A 24,025-nucleotide genomic window follows, 5' to 3' on the forward strand; every position below is an offset into this window, starting at 1 on the left:
TAGAGAATGTTTCCTTCACCCACTTCTAAGCTTTTTGAGAAATTCAAGTACTATAGGGAATACTGAAGATAGTCGTGATCGCTTTCTGGTTCTGTTTTGTTTTGCTTTGCTTGGCTGCCCTTCTCTTCTGTTTGAGGTCGCCTTCCTCATGCTAACACCTGCTCTCAGCATCAGCCCCGAGTGCCCTGCTGTGTGAAGCCGCTTCAGTCATGTCTGCCTCTTGGAGACTCCGTGGACCATCGCTGGCCAGGCTCTTCTGTCCCTGGGATTTTCCAGGCAAAAATACTGGAGTGGTTGGCATTTCCTGCTCCAGGGGATCCTCCCGACCCAGGGACTGAACCCTGTCTTTTGTGTCTCCGGCACTGCAGGTGCATCATGTACCACTAACACCGCCAGGGAAACCCCATCTGAGCCGGAGTGGTTTTCTCAACACTGGGAGGGCGCTCATTGATTCGTCTACTTAACACTGTTTCTACCTGCTGCTTCTTGCATCTATTGACAAATACAAGTATATTTAGCGAGAAGTGTGACCTGCCACTGCAGAAACTACGTCTACACTAGAAGGACTGAATCTCTAACACATGCTAGTCAGCTGAATTCCTTGCAGGGCCAGGTGTTTGAGTTCACAAGATCACAGGAGAACTTTGCTGTGGCCTAGTGGAGTGTGCTTCATCAGACAGGAAATGCAGTGTCTTTTGTACCTTTTTTCCTTCAATTTTTGAATTCAATATCATATGTTATAAAGACATTGTGATTTGATCACTATAAAACCAAGGCAGCTATTTTCTTTTCTTGGTGTTTTAAAATAAACTCTAATTTCCTTCCATAATTAGTAATGAGAAAACTCTATCCTTACTCTGTTAATTCACCTTAAGAAGATGATAAACATATTCACTTTACACAGTGGCTTGAGAGCAGGTTAGGAATTTAGGAAATTCCTAAACAGACCCAGGAATTTAGGAAAGATGAGCTGAGTGCTAATGCTTTCCATGATTTTTCTTCCAATAAATATGTTTTTAAATATGAGAAACCACTTCTATTCTGATGAAAAATAACATTAGAAACTCTCTAATGAAGTGAAGAGTATGCTTTATTTGGAAGGTGGCCAATGTAAAATGATAAATATATCCTTTATCTAATAGACCCTATAAAGTAGTTTTCTAAGTCGAAAAATGGCTTAAAAATGACAACTCAAGTTAAACAAATTAGGAAGAGCTTTCAGTCATTTAACTAAGGGCACTAAATAAGAGTTCACAATCAATCACACAGTTCTTTCCTGAGAATAAGTCTAACCATATAATATACTGTTTTTATGTATCCTGGCATTAATGTGTATTATAGATTCTTTTGGTTTATGACCTTCTTCTAATTCATAAAACATAATGATGGAAGAGGAGCTCTTTTCTGGGCCTTCTGAAATGAATCTATCAACAAGTTCTATTACAAGTATTAACTTAAAGCTGCAGACATTTTTGCATTTTAAGATATATGAATTTATATTATAATGTATATATAAAGTACATGAGTTATATTTACAAGTTGTATTACAATATGTTCAATGAAGGCCCTTTGTATTTCTCTTAGGTAATTTTTATATCCTAACTTCTATTATAAATTATGGAGGAGGAGGAGGTTATTGTACTCCTTATGACCATAATGTAGGCTCACCGAGGGCAACCACTGTATCTTTGTTGGTGTTCAGTCACTAAGTCATATCTGACTCTTTGCAACCCCATGGACTGCAGCACAACCAGGTTTCCGTATCCTTCACTATCTCCCAGAGTTTGCTCAAATTCATGCCCGTTGAGTTGGTGATGTTATCTAACCATCTCATCTTCTGTTGCCCCTTTCTCCTTTTGCTTTCACTCTTTCCCAACACTGAGGTCTTTCCCAGTGAGTCAGCTCTTCACATCAAGTCACCAAAGTATTGGAGCTTCAACATCAGTCCGTCCAATGAATATTCAGGGTTGATTTCCTTTAGAATTGACTGGTTTTATCTTCTTGCAGTCCAAGGGACTCTCAAGAGTCTTGTGTAGCATCACAATTTGAAAGCATCAATTCTCTGGTGCTCAGCCTTCTTTATGGCCCAACTCTCACATCCGTACATGACTACTGGAAAAACCATAGCTTTGATTAGATGGACCTTTTTTGGCAATGTGATGTGTCTGCTTTTAAATATGCTGTCTAGGTTTGTCATAGCTTTCCTTCCAAGGAGCAAGTGTCTTTGAATTTCATGGCTACAGTATTGTCCACAATGATTTTGGAGCCAGAGAAAAGAAAATATGTTACTGTTTTCACTTTTTCCCCTTGTATTTGCTATGAAATGATGGGACCAGATGCCATGATCTTAGTTTTTTGAATATTGAGTTTTAAACCAACTATTTCACTTTCCTCTTTCACCGTCATCAAGAGGCTCTTTACTTCCTCTTCACTTTCTGCCACTCGGGTGGCACATCTGAATTTGTTGATATTTCTCTTGGCAGTCTTGATTCCAGCTTAGTGATTCATGCAGCCTGGCATGTCACATGATGTGCTCTGCATATAAGTTAAATAAGCAGGTGACAATATACAGCCTGATGTACTCTTTCCCAGTTTGGAACCAGTCTGTTGTTCCATGGCTGGTTCTGACTGTTGCTTCTTGACTTGCACACAGATTACTCAGGAGGCAGGTGAGATGGTCTGGCATTCCCATCTTTTTAAGAATTTCCTACAGTTTGTTGTGATTCACACAGTCAAAGGCTTTAGCGTAATAAATAAAATAGACATTTCTGTGGAATTCTCTTGCTTCCTCTATAATCCAATGAATGTCAACAATTTGATTTCTGGTTCCTCTGCCTTTTCTAAGCTTGTACATCTGGAAGTTCTCAATTCGTGTACTGCTGAAGGCTAGCTTGAAGGATTTTGAGCATAACCTTGCAGGCATGTGAAATGAGGCACAATCGTACAGTAGTTTGACATTCTTTGGCATTGCCCTTCTTTGGGATTGAAATGAACACTGATCCTTTCCAGTTCTGTGGCCCCTGCTGAGTTTTCCAGATTTGCTGGCATATTGAGTGCAGCAGTTTATCGGCATCATCTTCTAAGATTTGAATTAGCTCAGCTGGAATTCCATCACCTTCACTAGTTTTGTTCTTAATAATGCTTCCATAGACCCACCTAACTTTGTATCTTACTCTTTTCTGTACTCCACATGGAGCCTGGAAGTGTCCAGCACTTACTGGATGATCTTTTAAAATGTCTCAGATAAAACTTACAGTTGTTTTTTACTGAAAGTGATGATGACTCAAGATCAAGAAAATAAGCTGAAGTACCTCCCGTCTTGAATATTCTGTTGGAAGGCATCCTTATAAATCTCTAGTGACTAGAAGCATGCCAGGTATAAACTATCTTCCCTTAATTTCTAGGGAAGAAACACCAGATACTTTTTCTTTTCCTCTGAACTGGTAGGGCAAGTCAGAGGGTAGCAAATGTCTTATGTCTTTGCAAGTCTACCAGCAGTTTAATAGAGGGATACAGGTTTGGAGTAGATGTCTCTTTGGACCTTTTTATTCTGTTTTCAACAGTAATAGTCACTGCAGCCTTTATACTCCTGTGAACCTCTGGTAGGGATTCTCCTTGGTCCTTCACAGACCAAGGGTGAGGGTGGCAGTCTCAGCAGGCTGCCACGGAGGCTGACCATGAGGCATAAGAGCCCCTTTTCATGGGAACACAATTTCCACTCATTCTCGAAATTCTTAATCTCTGTTGATCATTTTCATGACTTTTTCAGGCACAAGTCAAAGAACCAGTTTATAAAACTAATCAGCCTTCCATTTGGCATTTTGGCAGCATCTAAATACATATATGGCAAAAAAAAATATGACATTTGTATTCTGCCTTATAAGGTAGAATATTGTAAATCATACCCAAAGATGGTGCTTTGGAGCAAATTAGATAATATATATCAAAATACCTTAAAACAGTTATGAGTTACGGAAAAATAAACCTTGCTGAAATATATAGGAATTAATGGTAGATAGAAAGTTTTAAGAATATATATAAGTTGTTATTCTAAAGTGCTATAACATTTGGTACTGATCAAAAAAAGCTTAACTTCTCATTAATCAACGTTTAACTTAAAAATACCTAATCACTCTTGAAGAAACTCAAAACAGTGATGAAGAGACTGGGAAGGTAGTGAGATTTATTTTCTGCTTGTATGTAGTCTTTTGTACCTTTTGAATTTTGTACCAAATGACCTATTTTAAAAACTAAATGAGGTCTTAACACAAATCAAAAAACTAAACTTACTTATCTTAAATCACTTGTGTTTGATGATAGAACATAAGAACTAGAGGAGATAGATCAATTTTAGCTCCTTATTTTACAGGGATAGAAACGAAACTCCAAAGAGGATGTTTATAGATCTAGTATTTTTTCCAGAAAAATGGAATATATCTTCCAAATAAAATTTTGTAAATACTTAAAAGGAAATACCCACATTGCTAATCAAAACAAATTTTAATAAAACTTCTTTTCAGACAGATTCCTAGTTAGTAAAGATTGAACTTTAGGGCCAAATTGTTAAATAGAAATGAGATTTTCTTAAAATCAGCCAAAATTTAATGCCAGTTTAGTGACCCATTTAAAGAGTCTTACATGTACCACCGTTTTGGTAATTTCACACAATTAGTTTCTCAACTTTGCTCTACGTGATCTCATGTCTGTAAAGGAAAAAGAAAGAATTGACTTCCACTTTCCAGTATATTAGTTGTACAACCAACCAATCTTCAATAGTTTACTAAAATAATTAAATCTCAGTCATTATGACAAGGATGAAGAAAGAAAGAAGGAAGGAAGATAAGGGGACATAGAAGAATTATAGAGAAACTTGGGGAAAGGAATCCCCTATAGATACAATAAGATATTTAGAGAGAAAGCCTCTAGTGCTGCAGTCATTTTGATATTGTTCATTCTCTTTAAAAAATGCTTCTGATTTCAGCCCATTTTCACAGTACCACTAGATCTAGGAGCTGAGAGGGATTTTTGAAATTCTCTAGATCCTCTCATCTATCAAGTGAGAAAAACTGAAGTCCAGGAAGGCAAATTGACTTTTTTTAAGCTTACAGAGTGGTCATTGAAAAAACTTCATCCAGAATTCAGATCTCCAGGCTCCTTATAGAAGCCATTTTCTATGGCTGTTTTCATACAAACACAGGCAAAAACTTTGTATGAAATGACAGCTTTGGTTACCACTGTGATTTTTTAAAAAGGGGAAAGGTGAAGTTCAGTTCAGTTCAGTTCAGTTGCTCAGTCACGTCCAACTCTTTGCAACCCCATGGACTGCAGCACGCCAGGCTTCCCTGTCCATCATCAACCCTCGGAGCTTGCTCAAACTCATGTCCAGTGAGTCAGTGATGCCATCCAACCATCTCATCCTCTGTCATCCCCTTCTCCTGCCTTCAATCTTTCCCAGCATCAGGGTCTTTTCCAAGGAGTCAGATCTTAGCATCAGGTGGCCAAAGTATTGGAGCGTTAGCATCAGTCCTTCCAATGAACATTCAGGACTGATTTCCTTTAGGATTGACGAGTTTGATCTCCTTGCAGACCAAGGGACTCTCAAGAGTCTTCTCCAACACAACAGTTCAGAAGCATTAATTCTTTGGCGCTCAGCTTTCTTTATAGTCCAACTCTCACATCCATATGTGACTACTGGAAAAACTATTGCTTTGACTAGATACAACATTTTTGGTAAAGTAATGTCTCTGCTTTTTAATATGCTGTCTAGGTTTGTCATAGCTTTTCTTCTAAGGAGCAAGTGTCTTTTAATTGCATGGCTGTAGTCACCATCTGCAGTGAATTTGGAGCCCAGGAAAATAAAGTCTGCCACTGTTTCCACTGTTTCCCCATCTTTGCTATGATGTGGTGGGACCAGATGCCATGACCTTAGTTTTCTGAATGTTTAGTTTTAAGCCAGCTTTTTCACTCTCCTCTTTCACTTTCATCAAGAGGCTCTTTAGTGCGGCACTGTCTGTATCTCTACCTTTTCACTGTGTCCAGGTTACAGCCTCACATGCATGAAGAGAGATGATCATTTCATGCCTGAAGGCAAGCTGCCACTAGCTGTATGAAACCGTCATTAGCCTCAAAAGCAAGTACATGTTCCCCCCAACATTGCAGACAATTCAGTTTCTATTGGTTTTTGCTATAGTTGTGTGTGTTAGTTCCTCAGCGTGTCTAACTCTGCATCCCCATGGACTATAGCCAGTCAGGCTCATCTGTCCATGGGATTTTCCCAGGCAAGAATACTGGAGTGGGTTGCCATATCCTCCTCCAGGGGCTCTTCGCGACCTAGGGATCAAACCTACATCTCCCACACTGCAGGCAGATTCTTTACCTTCTGAGATACCAGGGAAGCCCTTTGTTATAGTTATTACTGATTAACTGTGCAGTTGGGAAGAAAAGCTTTATCTTCCACATCATCACTTAAAAAATTGAGGTAGTGATGTGTGTGCATGTGTGTGGGGTGTGTGTGTGTATGTATGTGTGAGTTTATGTGCCATGAAGAGGGGGTTTGGGTTTGGGTTGGAGAAGGGGTAGAGATTAAGGCTAACTAGTTTTCCTAGTATTTATACCTAACGCAAAATAATCTTCCTACCCAGAATGTGATTTACAAAGATACAAGGCAGGGTTATAACCTGTACTTTGTTGATAACACTAATCAATAATTACAAGCTACTCTCTTGACAGTTTCAAATTTGTTGGTGATGGAGTGGGTGGCCACTGAAATAGTTATAGGGTAATCTTTAAAATCAGCTTTAATTTTTATCTGTTCTCAGTCTCAGAGATTTAATCGGAGTCAGTTCTTGGTATCTGTCAAAGGAAAATGATTGGACCCAAAGTATTCATGGCCTTCACTCAGCACTTGTGGGTTACAGCTTTGGCAATACAATGTGTGGATCTCAGCTTGCTTCTGCTAATTCTGTGTATAAAGCAAAGGGGAAAAATCTGTTGTCATTCCTTTGAAAACCAAATGTTCACAGTTTTACTTGACAACTACTGGTCACGATTTAGTGTTATTTTCATTTTCACTCCAGGCCTCACTCAGTGTGTGGACTTTTAAGGCCTGCCAACCTGTCACACTAGCGGTGGCGGTGTCCTCTGCCTTGTTCAGGGCTGTGTCCAGGGCACCTGAGAGAGAGCCTGGCCTGAGAATGTGCTAAATGAATGCAGGAAGAAAGTTGAAGCTTTGGCCATAGGATCTTAACGATTTAGGGTCAAACTGCCACTGCCCTCCCACTTTAGAAATTGGACTGATCCAGAGTCTTTAAATGACTGTCTTTGAATCACATTGCTTTCTGTGAACTATTCCTGGTCTAAGTCCTTTAGCATAGAGTTTCAGACCTTTCAAAATCTGGCATCTGCATTGACCTGGTTTCTTCAGTTTTAAACCCAACAACAGCAAACGGTTCTCTGAACACGGTGAACTTTATTTCTGTAGTTTTCACAAAGAGCTCTCGAGTGCCTAACATAGTGCTTGGCAGTGAAGGTAAAACTGGGTCTCTCCTTGTGAAAAACTTCTACTCTGGCATGGGAGAGACGTACAAATAAGCACTTTACTCCATCACTCTGCCCCCAGACCAGAGTCCTGGCTCTAGAACTGCATGGCTCTCCGTATGTCAGCACACACTGGGCACCGCAGCCCTAGTTAATCGTCCTTCCTGCTCAACAGGGAGCTTCGGGCAGGACAGATGCTATGTTGGCCCCAAACTAGCTCGTGTCTAGCATGTTATCAACACGTGCTGGGCACTCACTAAATATTGTGGGTGAGAGCGAGTAAGAGGAGCAAGAGAGGGCATCTGGACATTTTAGGAAATTTCTAGAATATGTCAGTTAAGGCTTCTTCCAGAGCTGTAACTCAGTGGTAAAGAATCTGCCTTCCTATGCAGGAGATGCAGGTTCCATCCCTGGGTAGGGAAAATTCCCTGGAGGAGGAAATGACAACCCATTTCAGTGTTCTTGCCTGGAGAATCCAATGGACAGAGGAGCCTGGCAGGCTACAGTCCATGGGGTTGCAAAGAGTCGGACACACTGGGCACCCATGTGCATGTTTAGATCTGAAGCTTGAAGGTGGAGTAAAAGTGAGTCTCTAAGTAAAGGTGGGGAAAAGCAGAAAGGACTCCGCACAGCTGTGTGGGAAGCAGTAGGTGGGGGTGTGGACTAGGCCAGAGATCATTGCTACAGCTGCTGGGACCACGCTTGGAGGGTGGTCCATACCTGGATAGGTGAAAGGTCACTTACTGTTACATGTCAGAACTTTCAGAACTCAACTACACGTTGCTATGAATAATTCTAGCCTACTGTTCTCTTCTTGGTCGGCTGAAGACCACACTGTTAAGCAGGCCTGGGACGTATACCATCAACTGAAAATCTCTCTTATTTGGCATTTCAACAATTTACATTGATGACTTAAATTTATACCAAACTAAAATTACAGTTGTTATTGTTGTTCAGTTGCGAAGTTGTGTCCGACTCTTTGCAACCCCATGGACTGCAGTAGGCCAGGCCTCCCTGTCCCTCACCATCTCCTGAAGTTTGCCCAAGTTCATGTTCATTGCATCAGTGATGCCAACCAGTCATCTTAACCTCTAACTCCCTCTTCTCCTTCTGCCCTCAATCTTTCCCAGCATCAGGGACTTTTCCAATGAGTCAGCTGTTCGCATCAGGTGACCAGAGTACTGGCGCTTCAGCTTCAGCATCAGTCCTTCCAAGGAGTATTCAGAGTTGATTTCCCTTAAGATTGATTGACTTGATCTCCTTGCTATCCAAGGGACTCTCAGGAGTCTTCTCAACGCCACAGTTTGAAGGCATCAATTCTTTGGCTCTCAGCCTTCTTTATAGTCCAGCTCTCACATCAATACATAACCATTGGGAAGACCATAGCCTTGACTATATGGACCTTTGTCAGCAGAGTAATGTCTCTGCTTTTCACCACACTGTCTGGGTTTGTCATAACTTTCCTGCCAAGAAGAAATCATCTTCTGATTTCATGGCTACAGTCACCACCCACAGTGATTTTGGAGTCCAAGAAGAGGAAATCTGTCACTACTTCCACCTTTTCCCCTTCTATTTGCCTTGAAGTAATGGGGCCAGATGCCGTGATCTTAGTTTTTTAACATTCAGTTTTAAGCCAGCTCTTTCACCCTCCTCTGTCACCCTCCATCAAGAGGCTCTTTAGTTCCTCTTCACTTTCTGCCATTGGAGTGGTATCATCCATGTATCTGAGGTTGTTGATGTTTCTTGCACCTATCTTGATTCCAGCTTGTAACTCATCCTGCCCGGCATTTCTCATGATGTGCTTAGCATATAGGTATAAGCAAATAGTAGCAGACAGCCCTGTCATACTCCTTTCTCAATCCTGAACCAATCAGTTTTTCCATAGAGCATTCTAACTTGCTTCTTGACCCACATACAGCTTTCTCAGGAGACAGGTAAGATGGTCTGGTATTCCCATCTTTTTAAGAGTTTTCCACGGTTTGTTATGATCCACACAGTCAAAGGCTTTAGTGTAGTTGATGAAACAGAGGTGGATGTTTTCCTGAAATTCCCTTTCTTTATGATCCAGCGAATGTTGGCAATTTGATCTTTGGTTCCTCTTCCTTTTCTAAGCCTAACTTGGACATGTAGAAGTTCTTGGTTTGAGTAATGCTGAAGCCTAGCATGCAAGATTTTAAGCATGACCTTACTAGCATGGGAGATGAGTACAACTGTCCTATGGTTTGAACATTCTTTAGTACTATCCTTCTTGGGAATTGGGATGAGGATTGACCTTTTTCAGTCCTGTGGCCACTGCTGAGTCGTCCAGATTTACTGACATATTGAGTGCAACACTTTAATAGCATCATCCTTTACAGTTTTGAATAGCTCTATTGGAATTCCAGCAGAGCTTACATTTATAAAAAGAAGCAGGGATATTTTTTGAATTAAAAATCAAATTAAAGAATCTCATTTCTCTCAGATTTCTATACTGGCCCTGTAAAGGAATCTGTCTTTGGAAAGTTTTGGAGGTGAAATGTTTGTCCCTTCGCTTGCTGATTCTCTTCTACTTGGGGAGTCACTTAGCTGAGAAGCAACTGGGCAAAGGACCCCACTCAAGTGTCTCCCACTTCCCTCCAGTGGGATTTGCCAAGGCGTAGGGCTAAACTCTGCTCTCCTGGGGGGGAGCCCACTGCCGCCGCCCGGCCACAGGAGGAGCACTGGGTCCTCGTTCTCTGCCTCTCTGCAAATAAGCTCAGTTCAGGCTGGGAGGCACAGGCTCACGGAAAAGCTCTGTTTTCCAACCCAGCCTTAGCAATAAAAACATTGGTGATAAACTGACTCACATATGACACTGTGTCTGTTCACAGTTGTCCTAGAGCTCTGAAATGAGAGGCTCATGGGTAAGTGGCACTTTCAAATCCATACATACATTCCAATAAAGAAGGCTTTATTCCTAAGTCCTTTTGCTGTGCTGTGTGCATATTCATGTGGCAGGAGGAGAAAAGACAGCATATGTGTGTATAGATGTATAACACACAGGCTAGTTTTTATTAATCAGAGTGGTGAATTAGGATTCTCTGATTATTTTAACTTTGTAGTTTAAAACTTAAAAAAATCAAAGGAATCAATAGTGTTATGTCTAAGCTCTTGGCTCAGTCAAAAAACAAACAATAAATATTTTAATTACCTTGATCAGAATAACCATTAATTATATTTTAAATGTCTTTAGTAATTTAACTTGTTATCTGGTCCCTCTTTAGATTACAGTTTTATAAGATTTTTTCATTCTGAGTATCAGTTTTTCAGATAGAATTCTGATAATGCCTACATTTATTTTCATTAGTCAATTTTTTTCAGATCACTTGGTGTCTGAGTGGAAAGTATAATAAGCAAAGTGCTAATAGGTATTTTAATAATGATTTATAGTTTACAAGGGCTTCCCTGGTGGCTCAGACAGTGAAGAATCTGCCTACAATACGGGAGACCCAGGTTTGATCCCTGGGTTGGGAAGATCTCCTGGAGAAGGGAATGGCAACCCACTCCAGTATTCTTGCCTGGGAAATCCCATGGACAGAGGAGCCTGGCGGGCTGCAGTCCATGGGGTCACAAAGAGTCAGACACGACTGAGTGACTAACACACATGCATGGTTTACAAAAAAGTGCTTTTGGGTCTATTATCTGACACAGTAATTCTTAAACATTTTTAGCTTAAGAATTTCTTAGCACCTATTGAAAGTTATTTACCTCTCCTTAAGAATGTATTCACATTTCTGTGTTCATGGAACTTTTTCAAACTTGGTGAAGCCGAGGTTCTTGGAACTAGGCTGCTGAGTGGAGGTTGCCAACTACATCTCAAGAACAAAAATCCAGCCACAGTCTGTGTTTGCATGGCTTGAGGCCTAAACATAGCTTTTACATTTTTAAGTGATCAAAAAAAATCAAAAGAAGGATAATTTTTCTGATACGTGAAATTATATGAAGTGTCTTATAAAGTTTTATTGAAACACAGCCTCTTTCATTTACAGTCTGTGGCTACTTTTGAATTATCACTGCAGAGTTGAATAGTTTTTGAAATCTAAAATATTTACTGTCTCTTCCATTTACAGAAAACATAAAATACATTTTGTGTTTTTTAGTTATATTTTGTTGAGTGTCTATTAAATTATACCTAACTAGGGTTTGAAAAGAACTTCTGCACACTGCTTAAAAAATATAAAATTATTTACTAAATGACTTTTAAAATAACACTGGAAATTATGGTGTTTTGAAAATTCCTTAATAACATGGCAAAATGCTCCTAATATTGCTTTAAGTGGAAAAAAAGTAGGAATTAAATAATCAGTGTGACCTTGACCACATAAATATTTTTGAAGAGTAGAAAACAAGTTTAGAAGAAAATATGCTCAAATGTTAAAATTATTGATTAAGGTTATGGATTTTTAAAAAGATTTTTTACTGTTCATTACTTTTTAAACTGTACAATGCTTACTATATCACTTTGAAAATAAGGAAAAATATTGAACAAAATTAGATTGTAGTAGTACAGTTTATAAAAAAAACTCTCAGTGATTAGAATCTTCTGTAATAGTGTAAGTGTAGAAATGTTCAAGGCATCAAATTAATAGAATGAATGTAATTACAAGACCAGAAATAATTTTTATACCTTACTTCATTTAAGTGATGTGATAGCTTGGTGTCAGATGCATTTTTTCTTCCTGCATGTAAATTATATCTGTGAACTGCTAAAGAAATGCTGAATTCGATGTGAAGAAAAAATATTTACATAAAGTCAAGGCATTGTTCTATACTGAGAAGCCTTGGTCAAAATTTATCATAGGCATCTCCTTGTTCACCCATGAAATGGTTATCAGCACAGTGGAGAGATTCATGATATAAGAAAAATTGAACACCTTGACCAGTATTTCTATAGATATTAATACTATACTGACTTTATCTACTTGAATGAATGAGTGAATATGTGAAGGAATGAACATGACTTTTTGACTCTGTCAGGAAAATGATAAATAGTTTGATACCTTGACCAGGACAGCTATTAGTAGACTTTTAAAAAGTATTAGGAATTGCATGATAATGGCATTTTACTTAAATTGTCTTAAGAACAGCAAGAATCATTAAATATAAAAGATCTTTAAAGAGAACACACTCAAGCTGGAAAGCAAGAATCCCAGAAGCCGATTTCCCCATCATCTTCAGTGCATGTTATCATTGCAATTAAATTGAAAATAAAACTCAAAGTGTATTCTTAAATAATGAGAGGGGAGAACCTGATACATCCAAATGATCTACTGCAAAATAACACTTAAGGTCCATTGATAATTCTGCTCTGGCAAAATGAATAAGCAAAGGAAAATCTTAAGGTCCAGTAGCAGCAGAATTGTATAAGCAGAATTTGAGAAGATATAAAAGTAAAAATGACTACTGGTAGCATTATTCTAAAACAAAATTCTACAAGATGGGTGTTTTTATTCCATCTTTAAGGAAGTGAGGCAAACTAATTTGCTCAAGTTCACAGAGGACTCAACATGGACCAGACTTCAAAGCTTTGACTCTTTCCTCTGTATCACACTATCACTCTTGCACTGACTTTTTAGCCTTGCATATTTATTTAATGAATTTAAAACTTTTTTTTTCCCTTTCCAGTGGGTTAACAGTGCAACCCAGAGGCAGCGTTTGTAGAGAAGCTCATTCTATTACATCAGAGCTTAAATCTTTGTTCCCTGTCTCCATGTCTCATTTTATGGTCTTTGGAAATGTGTCTATAAAATGCATATTCTTTCTTACTGATCATCTGAAACTTGCAACTGTGTGTAGAATGCTTGAAATTCAGCAGTAATTGCCATAGTCCCTTGCTCTGATGGAGCATGCAGTCTTATAGAAGATAGATAAATGAGACTATAATGTGAGCCCAAGAGGGTACGTTGGCAGTTTGAGAATATGAAGAAGTGGTACCAAACATAGATTTGGGTAGAGGGTGGTCTGTAAGTTCTTTCCGGAGAAAGGAGCACCTGAACACGACTAAGGTGAGTTAGGTCTGTGGGCAGAGAGCTCTGTGGAGTGCCCATGGAGGCCGGGCAGAAGAGAGGCATTTGCTCAGTTCCTACTGTGCTGAAGGTCATTTGCTGTGACTGAGAAGTAAAGCGTGTTGTGTGTGTGTGTGCACACATGTGCATTCCTGGGTGTGCCCACCAGTGCAATAGTAAAAACTGCTTTGGAGAAGACTATAGAGGCTACATTATTCAGGGTCTTGCGCTCAGGGCTCAGTTGCTCAGTCGTGTCCAATCTTTGCAACTCCACGAACTGTAGCCCTCCAGCTTACTCTGTCCACGGGATTTTCCAGGCAAGAATACTGGAGTGGGTTGCCATTTCCTTCTCCAATTCAGAGCCTTAACTAGTAAGAAAAATACCTTGTGCTTAATACTTATTCTGTGCCAGACACTATTGTAATTTCATTATAACACATTTATTCCTTATTTTAAACCCAAGAAAAAGTTATACTGTCATGATCTTCATTTCATATACAAGGACAATAACACACACACACGTGTGTGTGTGTGTGTGTGTGTGCGCACTAAGTGACTCTTCTAAGTTATCAGATTTAGTGAGGAATACAGAGACTTGAGCTCCAGCCAGTCTAGCTTGAAAAGTATGGTCCATGAACCAGTATTATCAGCATTACCTGGGAACTTATTAAAAATGCAAAAACTGAGGCACCAACCCAGACCTACAGAATCAGAATATACATTTTAACAAGGTGGTTCCTGAGCACTTTAAAGTTAGGGGACATCTGCTGTAGATTGATCTACTACAATCTACTACAGTAGATTGATCTACTGCTTCTCTTTAACTTTGAGAAGGAATCTGGACACTACCCTGAGGCCAGTGGAGAGTCAGGAAAAGGCTTGCAGTAAGAGATGGACAAAATCAAATCTGTTTTTAGACCAGTAGTTTCATATCAGTCACTCTGGCTTCAGTATGGGGAGTGAAGCCAAAGAAGGCAATTCTGGAGGCAGGGAGACCCATGAAAAAGGACCACTGTTCACCAAATAAAGGAGGATGGCAGCCTGAATAGGGTGATGGCAGTGACAGAGGAGGGAAGCTGGTGAGTGGATGAGGTGGTGGGGACAGAATTTGGAGATTCTTTGGGTACATAAATTGAGGGAGAGGTGGAGTTAGTTCACATCCAGTTTCTGGCTTGAGCAACCGGTTGTATCATGGTGTCATTTTCTGTATGTGGATACTTGGGGGAAGCAGGGTGGAAAGTATGAGAGGCAGTTGATGAGTTTACTTTTAGATTAAAATGAGACTTGAGAGAACTGTGGGAAAGTCAAGGAGAGCTATTCAGTCAGGTCCAAAGAGCGAGTGCGGGTTAGGGTTAGGGCGGGGAAACCACATAAATTCCTTGGACATTTTGAAAGGGATCCCAGGGAAAATTCTAGGTCAAAATTTCTACCTGGCTTGCCCTTCATGTCCCTCCACTTACTCCATTGTATTCACTAAGGTCTACACCTGCTCTGGGAAGTCCTATATGCAGCAGACAATCAGACATAGAGGTTTGTTGCTCAGAAAAGATATCTTAGCTAGGCATAAAGATTTCGGACTCCTAAGCATACAGAATAGACTGTAAGTGAAGCTGTGACATTGCTCAGAAAGAGAAAAGGAGTCTAGGATATAGGGAAGAGGAAGAGGAATCTGTGAAACTGACTGAGCATAGTGGTCTTAGAGGTGGGAGGAAAACTAGGAGTTGGACATCATGGAAGCTCTGGGTAAAGAGTGTTTCAAGATGGGGAAAGTGGAGACTAAGGTAAATTGGTTCTGAAACAGTAAGAAGAGAATAAGAAATTTCTGCTGGATTTAGCAATACACTAGCGATTGATCACCTCAGTGAGAGCTGGGGAAAACTGATGAGGGTCAAAGTCAGACAGCAATAGATTGAGAAGTGAGGGCTAAGAAAGTGGGGATTCTTCACAGAGTGTAAGCAATACTTCCAGGATTTTGATCTATAAAGCTTAGGAATGAGGGTAACTGGAAAAGCTTGGTAATGAAGCAGAAGGTTTTCAAGATGGGGGATTTGAACAAGCTTAAATGCTGATGAGAGGAGCCAATAAAGAAGGAAAGATTTAAGTCCATGATCTGTGAAGTAAAGGATATGAGATAATAGGCACTGGTTTAGATCTTTGCTTTTATGCCCCAATCTACCAACAGGTCGGTATGGGGATTTGGGAGAATGGCCAGAGAATAGGTAGGTCCCCCTGCAGTCACCTGTTCCACATTCTGGGGGTCTCTAGAGGCTTAGTCCTATCACCTTTCGATTCTAAGCCTTAGTCGCCACAGAAGAAACTTCTGATATTTGAATCTTCCACTTTTAAATCAGTGGACATGCTGCCCAGAACAAGTATGACTATGGGTTAACTATGTATCTACTTCTAAAATTAACCCTTAAATGTCATCTTCAGCTAAAATCTTTGCCTTAACCTTACCTATCCTTGGGTAAGTTGAGAGAGACAGACATACTTCCACCTTAATCCATTTAAAGATTGCATAAACCCACCAACTCCAGGTTATGTCTGGTTTTGTGGAGAATGGTAGTTCATAATCAGGACACCTCAAGAATACTCAAGGACAGGTTTCAAGAGTATATCAACCCCAGAAATGTTAAGGAAAAAAAAATTTATATACAACGTGCCTTGTTTCTTCTGAGACGTGTCCATTGATTCTCAGATTGTTTAGAGAATCTGTGATCCCAAGTCTAATGTGGAGATAGTGCTCAAGCTGATAATTTTGGAGGGATTCGAGCGGTTATGGCAGGAGGGAGTCCCCTTTCCTCCTCCTCCTTCCCCTCCTATTCACAGTTCCTTCCAGGGGGCCAAAAGGTAACCAAGAAAAATGATGACTATCAGAAAGGATAAAGAGAATTACAGGAACATGGAAATGTAAGGTTGTTTAACTAACAGCTGATTCAGAACTTTCCATGTGAACCCAAGTATTTGGTTTTCAGTTCTAAAGAGATCATTTCCTAGATTGAAAATGTGAAAAAACAAATCTAAGCTTATGCAGCATGTTCTAGAAAAAATTTTATTTTCAATATTATAGTAGAAAGTGGCTAGCCTTGCTTAAGGAACCCAAATTAATCCAACTTTACTCAGAATGTTGTTGGCAAATATAATAAAAATAAGAGGTAGACTTGTCAGTGAGGTGATGTTACATTAAAGCACAAATCCGCTGCTCTTGTTTAGGTGCAACAGTCCCGGAATTGGCAACTAATGACAACACATGGGAATAAATAGAACAAGTGTAGAAAACAGATGTCAGAGTTTACCTTTCCCATCAAGCAGTTTGGATTATGGCTTTAGGCACATATCATAACAAATATGTTAAGAAATATCCTGTGCAATGTGTATATTTGCAACTGTTTGTGCTAAATTTTAACCCATATATGTTGCTAATAAAAATCCTAGAACCTATACATGATAATATTGTGAATGTGAAATGACAGCTAAAATGACTTGTTACATTTTATTTATAAGAATTACACATTTTTTTAAATGATTCTTTTTGGTTCCCACATTTCCAAAACCCAGATTGACAAGTTGAAGAGTTGCATTTGGTTTTCAGATGGATGACAGGCACCAAAAAGAATCTGATTAGAGAGGGAAAAAGTATAAACACATATGGGAAGCATACTTCTGCTTTCATAATACTATCTCAGTTTCAAGAAGCAATGCTTTAGATTCATTCAGCATATTACACATGGGTCAGACACACAGACATTTTAATTCAATCTTAGAAAGCCTAAGATTAGGAATTGTCTTTATGTCTGCTTGTGAAAAATAGGCAGTTTTTCTTTTTTTTTTTTTTATAGCAGGAATCTCACTAACTCAAAATCTGTAAATGACTTTAAATTGTGCTCTGGCTATATAAATCCAGCCATAAAATATCCTTAGTGATAAAGTTAGTCATTCAAATAAATTAAGCCAATTAAAACCCCAGAATCAAGTAATTCCTTTTCTTTATGAATACAGTGAAGCTGTATCTCCAATTATAGACAATTTTCAGAACTCAGGAGACAACTCAAAACAGTTATCCGGCTACTATGTTGCCTTTATACACATGGCATCAAATTGAGAAATCTGAAAAGCTCAGCATATAAAGTTTGATAACTGCTGACTCAAATGCCTTTTAAAAAGTTTCTAAGAAACTTCAAGATGTATACTTGCTTGCCAAGTAAAACCAAGTCACCACCAAGTTTCCTTTAAGTAGCCATGAGAAAGTTTATAAGAATCCCCCGCACTTAAAAAAAAAAATTAGAAATGCAAAGACAACATTAAGAAGAAGAAAACAAAACTTACTTTTTCTTAAAGGCGCTTCTTCCAACAGTTTAAACAAGATGAAAGGAGAATATATGATGGTTTACTTTCTCCTCCAACACATTCATATGTTACCTCCAAGAAGTACAGAATGGGCCACCAAAACTATCTGAGGGTCCCTCCCAACTGCAGCCTTTGTAACTTTGAGGAAGCAAATAGAAGTGTGTGGGTTTCCTCCAAGTCTTGTGACATGTACATAGCTGACTCCTACTGGGCTGAAAAAGCACTCGTCAATTTTTACTTAAAATTATGAGTAGCAAGTTCTCTGCAGGACATCCTTAAAGGGAAATCCTGCCAGAATTAGTACATGAAACGTCTAGATAATCTCCAGGAAGTTTAAAATATAAAGTGCACATACAGACATTCACGTACACTCAAGAAATTCCCACTGCCTAGGCTAAATTGAGGGTATATTTAAATTAAAAATTTTTTCTATAAAGGATGATATATTTCCTGTTTTTTTTTTCTTGTTGTTGCTGTTATTTCACTGACAGAATCCTTCTTATGGGTTGCTGTGTTCTGTGCTTAGTCACTCAGCTGTGGCTGACTCTGCGACCCCATGGACTGTAGCCCGCCAGGCTCCTCTGTCCATAGGGATCCTCTCCAGGCAAGAATACTGGAGTGGGTTGCCATGCCCTTCTTCGGAGCATATTCCCAACCCAGGGATCGAACCCATGTCTCCTGCATTGCAGGCAGATTTTTTACTGTCTGAGCCACCACGGAAGCCCCAAAATACTGGAGTGGGTAGTCTATCCATTCTCCAGGAGTTCTTCCCATCTCAGGAATCGAACCAGAGCCTCCTGCATGGCAGGCGAATATTTTACCAACTGAGCTAAAATCAGATCTTCTTATAGGTTAGAAATGGACAAACTACAGAGTTTTTCTGTTGAAATATCTGGAAAGAGATGAGGCCCGATGTTCTCACCTGTAGCGTTTTCGGTAGCTTGAGAGATGAAGCGTGGCGTGTGGCCTCTGTCACTGGCTTCCTGGGAAACTGGTGAACTTTTAGCCTTGGATTTGACTCGGATAACTGCAAGGAGCTACCTGCTTCCTGCACCTGTACTGTGGACCTGGCATTCCCTGCTGCTGCCTCACTCCCTATGAGCTGGCAACAATTGTTACGTCACGTCCACGGCTGTGTGACTTCACCTAAGCACAGACTCAGTCTTTTGAAATCTGAAGTCAAAACTTAAAAAGTGGCCAGATATTTCAGGAGTTGGATCTAAAGAAATGTTTGAATACTGAACTAATATACAACTGGAATTCTCAGTGGGTCATATTTATCTATAAAGCAAGTGACATTTACTTTTAATCTAAGGCCATTTCTTCAGTTTGTAAAGGCGGGTGAGGAAGGAAATGTTCTGCTTTAACTCCATCTATTCCCAGACCAAACTTGAACTGTCCCTGTTCCAGGTGCCAAAGAAATATGTTAATATTTTCTGAGGTCAAACTCAGTTACATACAATCAAGAGACTTGAGCTAGGGAAATATATAAAGGCAATCAACTCAGTGCCTTGTTATTCACCTGACTTTGATGATAAAGATATTATGAAAATGAAAACATTGTGATGAGCAGCAACAAATTGATTCAGTGAAAGGACACGAGAACATTCAAACTATTATAAAAACATTCAATCTAACATAAAATCTATTATTAGTAGTAGCTTTTAATTCTCATGACGCCACGGATAGACCGGCATTAATTTTCTCCTTTTAAAGGTGAGGAAGTGGAATCTAGGAGTTATAAAGTCGCCTATGTCCCCATGAAGTTATGGAACCCCCTTTAGTGGCCCCGTGTTTTCCTGAGAGGCTCATCTACATTCACGCATCCAACCTGAGATCCTCCTGTTCCATTCTCAAACTATTCCACATAGCTCCATTAAGCCCATAAAATATCTTAGTTAACACTCCTGTCTTTAATCTTACCTGAAATTTCTCATCTCTGCCATGTCCATTTCTTTTTGAAGCTCTCTCCCCTTGGTTTCACTAAGTTATTCTCTCCTAATTTTCTCCTTGGGCTTAGCATCTTCAACTTCCTCTCCCTTTATTCACCTCACCCTTCCCTAGAACTTCATTCTCAGTTCAGAATGCTTCTCTACACTCTCCACGGGTTTTCTCATAAAAACAATTAACAATATATTATGACTCCTAATCCTGTCTTCTCAGCTGGTGTTGCTCTCTATGGTTCTAGGCCTGTCTCCTGTTGTCTCTTCGCTGTCTTTGCACAGAGGTCCCTAGGCATCCCAAACTCAGCAGTCCCAAGCAAACACCTTCATCTTTTCCCCACCTCCCACGGTACAGATGAGGTCTGCTGTATTTCCTGTCTCAGGACATGGCACAATCACCTAACCCATCATACCCTGGACTTCTCACTTTCCTGTTGGTCTCCACCATCCCCATCATTCATCCCCATCCGCAACTTCTGGTGGTTCTTTGTTAAATATTTCCTAGATTTGTCATTATCCCTGCATTCTGGCCCTCACATTTCTCACTTGGATAGTTGTTATCAGTCATAAAACATTTGGCATCTGCCTCAGTCTAGTCCCCTTCTGCAATTTCTTTGTATCACTATAAAACAATATTTAAAGATATGTTTATTGAATTATAAAATACATGCTTCTTGCAGAAATCTGAAATAATGAAAAAAATTGTTTAAAATGACTTGCAATTCAAGAGACAGTCACAATTCATCACTCAGATATCTTTGAAATATTCTGTATGCATACATGTAGCTATACAAGGAAATGTTTATGTAAATATTTTCATGCAAATGCTTACACAGTTATAGTTAAATATGTTTAATAAGAAAATCAAAACCACACTGCATATATCTTTTTTACTTGATATACTGTGAATGATTTTCCAAATCAAATATTTTTGAAGTGGCTGCAAATAATGGCTGCAACATAATGAAGTATGTGGTGGAATAATGCTTCCTCTTTTTTCTCTATGATCTGTTTTCTTCAACACCAAAACTTAGCCTGAGCATTTATAATTTATGACTCACAAGACTTAGATTCTGGTGGGAAACAGGGAAGAAAAAAAACCAGAATACTCTAAGTTCATTAATTTAAACTTAAACATTTAGTTTAAGGCTGCACTTTACTAGTAAGTAAAGACAGTTCAGTAGGAAAACAATTTGCTGAAATGATTTTTTCTTCTTTATAATGAATAATAAACACAGGAGAAAACCTGTGGGGATTTTGTCTTAGCTTGACTGGTCAGAGAAAGGACTTTTCTTTGGTGAAAGACTGCCTCCTTTCCTTGAGAGAGGTATCATCCACATTTCTCTTCTATCAGAGGCTGGGGGAGAAAGATTTGTACACGTTTTTAAGTTCACATTTTCCTTCTCAGGAGACACTGATCTCACAAATAATAGATACATTTTAAAGGATGTTGGCAAACTGTCAAACTGCCTTTCAGAATGGATGATCTTTTCAAAAGACAATCACCTCACTTCCCTGGTTATCTTTAAAGGCAATCTCTTGCTTTTAGGAGAATGGCTAACTTCTCAGCTTAGCATGTAAGCCATTTTGTGATTCCTTCTTCTCTAGTCTCTCCTGCTTCATCTTACACTACTTCCCAAATCATTTTTCATATTTCTCATACTTAAGGGATTCCAACACTTCTCATTTCATATTATCTTAGTAGTCTGGAATCTCCTTTCCTCTGCCCAGAAATGCCCTTACCAGGCTAGTCCTACTTTTCTTGAGGGTCGCCTCCAGCTGGTTCAGTAGCCCTCCCTGCAGTGCACGAGTTTGACTTCCTTCTCCCATTACATCCTCTGCTTGCTGCTCTCCAAACACTGTATTGAACTACAACTGTTGATTCTTGCCATCACCTTGAAAGCAAGACACATTTTTAAGATTTGTATTCTTATTCTTTGTACTTAGTTGTCTCACAGGATCCAGGAGATTATTGAGCCAAGGATTGAAACTCGCCATGTCCTTCCTTTCCTCCCTCACACCCCAATATAATCCCTTCCTTCCTGCTCTTCAAACACACATCCAGGTTAAGTCTTACTACTAATCATTGAAGAGGAATAGAGGTGCAAATAAGGACAAGCCTGGTAAAACAGATAAAACACAACATTGGGAACTTTAAAAAATTTAATACCTGTTTAATGTAGTTGTTCCTTCTTTTTGTGTGTGATGTAAATGGAATAAACAGTTTTTAAAGGTCCAAAAGTCAGGCTTGCTTTCTTAATGGTTTGGAAAAAGTCTGACCTGGGTTCTATTTTTTTTTTTTATTTATAGTTGATTTACCATGTTTCAGATATAAAGCAAAGTGACTTTTTAATCATACACACACACACACACACACACACACACATACATATATGTGTATACACACACAGACACTTCCCTGGTGGCTCAGATGGTACAGAATCTGCCTGCAATGCAAAAAACCCAGGTTTGATCCTTGGGTCAGGAAGATCCCCTGGAGAAGGAAATGGCAACCCACTCTAGTATCCTTGCCTGGAAAATCTCATGAACAGAGAAGCCTGGCGGGCTGTACAGTCCATGGGGTCACAAATAGTTGGACACAACTGAGCGACTAACACTAAAACACACACACACACACATGTACTTTTCAGATCTTCCCCCATTATTGGTTATTATAGGATATTGAATATAGTTTCCTGTGCTATATACAGTAGGCCTTTATTATCTATTTTATCCCAAACTCCTAACTTATCTCTCCTCTACCCACTGCTGTCTCCTCTGGTAACCATAAGTTTCTATGTCTGTGAGTCTATTTCTGTTTTGTAAATAAGTTCACTTACATGGGCTTCCTGGGTGGTGCTAGTGGTAAAGAACCGAACTGCCAATGCAGGAGACATGAGACTTGGGTTTGATCCCTGGGTTGGAAAGATCCCCTGGAGGAGGAAATGGCAACACACTTCAGTATTCTTGCCTGGAGAATCCCATGGACAGAGGAGCTGAGAGGGCCACAGTCCACGGGGTCACAAAGAGTCAGACTCGACTGAAGTGACATAGTATGCATGCATTTTTTTAGATTCTATGTGATACCGTGTCTCTCTGACTTGATTCACTTAGTATCAAACTCTAGGCCCATCCGTATTGTTGCAAATGGCATTATTTCATTCTTTTTTATTTTTTTTTTTCTTTTTTTTTTTTGGTCTTGTTTGACCTCACAAGACCTCCAAAAATTTGCAGTCAAGCAACGGTTCTTTCTTGGTTCTACTTCACTCAGTCTACACGGCAGTACCGGAGACTGAGCTCAAGCAGAAGCAAGAAAGAGAGTGCAACCTATATGAAAAGTGAAAGTTGCTCAGTTGTGTCTCTTTGCAACCCCATGGACTACAGTCCATGGAATTCTCCAGGCCAGAATATTGGAGTGGGTAGTCTTTCTTTCTCCAGGGGATCTTCCCAACCCAGGGATTGAACCCAGGTGGATTCTTTACCAGCTGAGCCACAAGGGAAGCCCAATATACTATATATCTTTGTATAATATATATGCCACACCTCTCTCCATGTATCTTTTGATGGGCATTTACAGGCTTCTTTCATGTCCTGGCTACTGTAAGTAGTGCTGCTGTGAACACGGGGTGCATGTATCATTTCAAATTAGTTTTTGCCTTTCCTGGGTATGTGCCCAGGAGTGGACTGTTAGATCATATGGCAACTCCGTCTTTAGTATTTAAGAAACCTCCATACTGTGCTCAATGGTGGCTGCATCAATGTATATTTCCACAGTGTAGGAGGTTTTCTTTTTCTCCATACCCTCTTGAGCATTGTTTATAGACTTTTTGATGGCCATTCTGACCAGTGTGTGGTGATACAGCTCATTGTATTTTGCTTTGCGTTTTCCCAATAATTATGATGTTGAGCATCTTTTCAAATACCCATTGACTATCTGTATATTTTCTTTGGAGGAATGTCTATTTAGATGTATTGCCCATTTTTTAATTGCTTTGTTATTGAGTTGTATGTTTGTATATTTTGGAAATGAATCCCTTATCAGTCACATCATTTGTAAATACATTCTACCTTTTGAGGGTTGTCTTTCCATTTTGTGGTTTCTCTTGCTGTGCAAGGCTCTTAAGTTTAACTAGGTCCCATTTTAAAACTTTAGTTTTCCTTTACATTACTCTAGGA

General features: G+C 39.4%; 1 protein-coding gene across 1 annotated transcript in view; it reads right to left on the minus strand.

The window, feature by feature from the left end:
- FHL5 (four and a half LIM domains 5) overlaps window positions 1–18,046 on the minus strand; it is a 53,334-nt gene extending 35,288 nt beyond the window's left edge. The window contains exon 1 of the mRNA XM_043889833.1: window positions 17,886–18,046. The gene's annotated coding sequence lies outside the window, so the exon portion shown is untranslated. The remainder of the gene's footprint in view (window positions 1–17,885) is intronic.
- Between the last annotated feature and the right edge of the window lie 5,979 nt (window positions 18,047–24,025).

The sequence above is a fragment of the Cervus elaphus genome, chromosome 28 (assembly GCF_910594005.1).
Source record: "Cervus elaphus chromosome 28, mCerEla1.1, whole genome shotgun sequence".
NCBI classification, from domain to species: domain Eukaryota; kingdom Metazoa; phylum Chordata; class Mammalia; order Artiodactyla; family Cervidae; genus Cervus; species Cervus elaphus.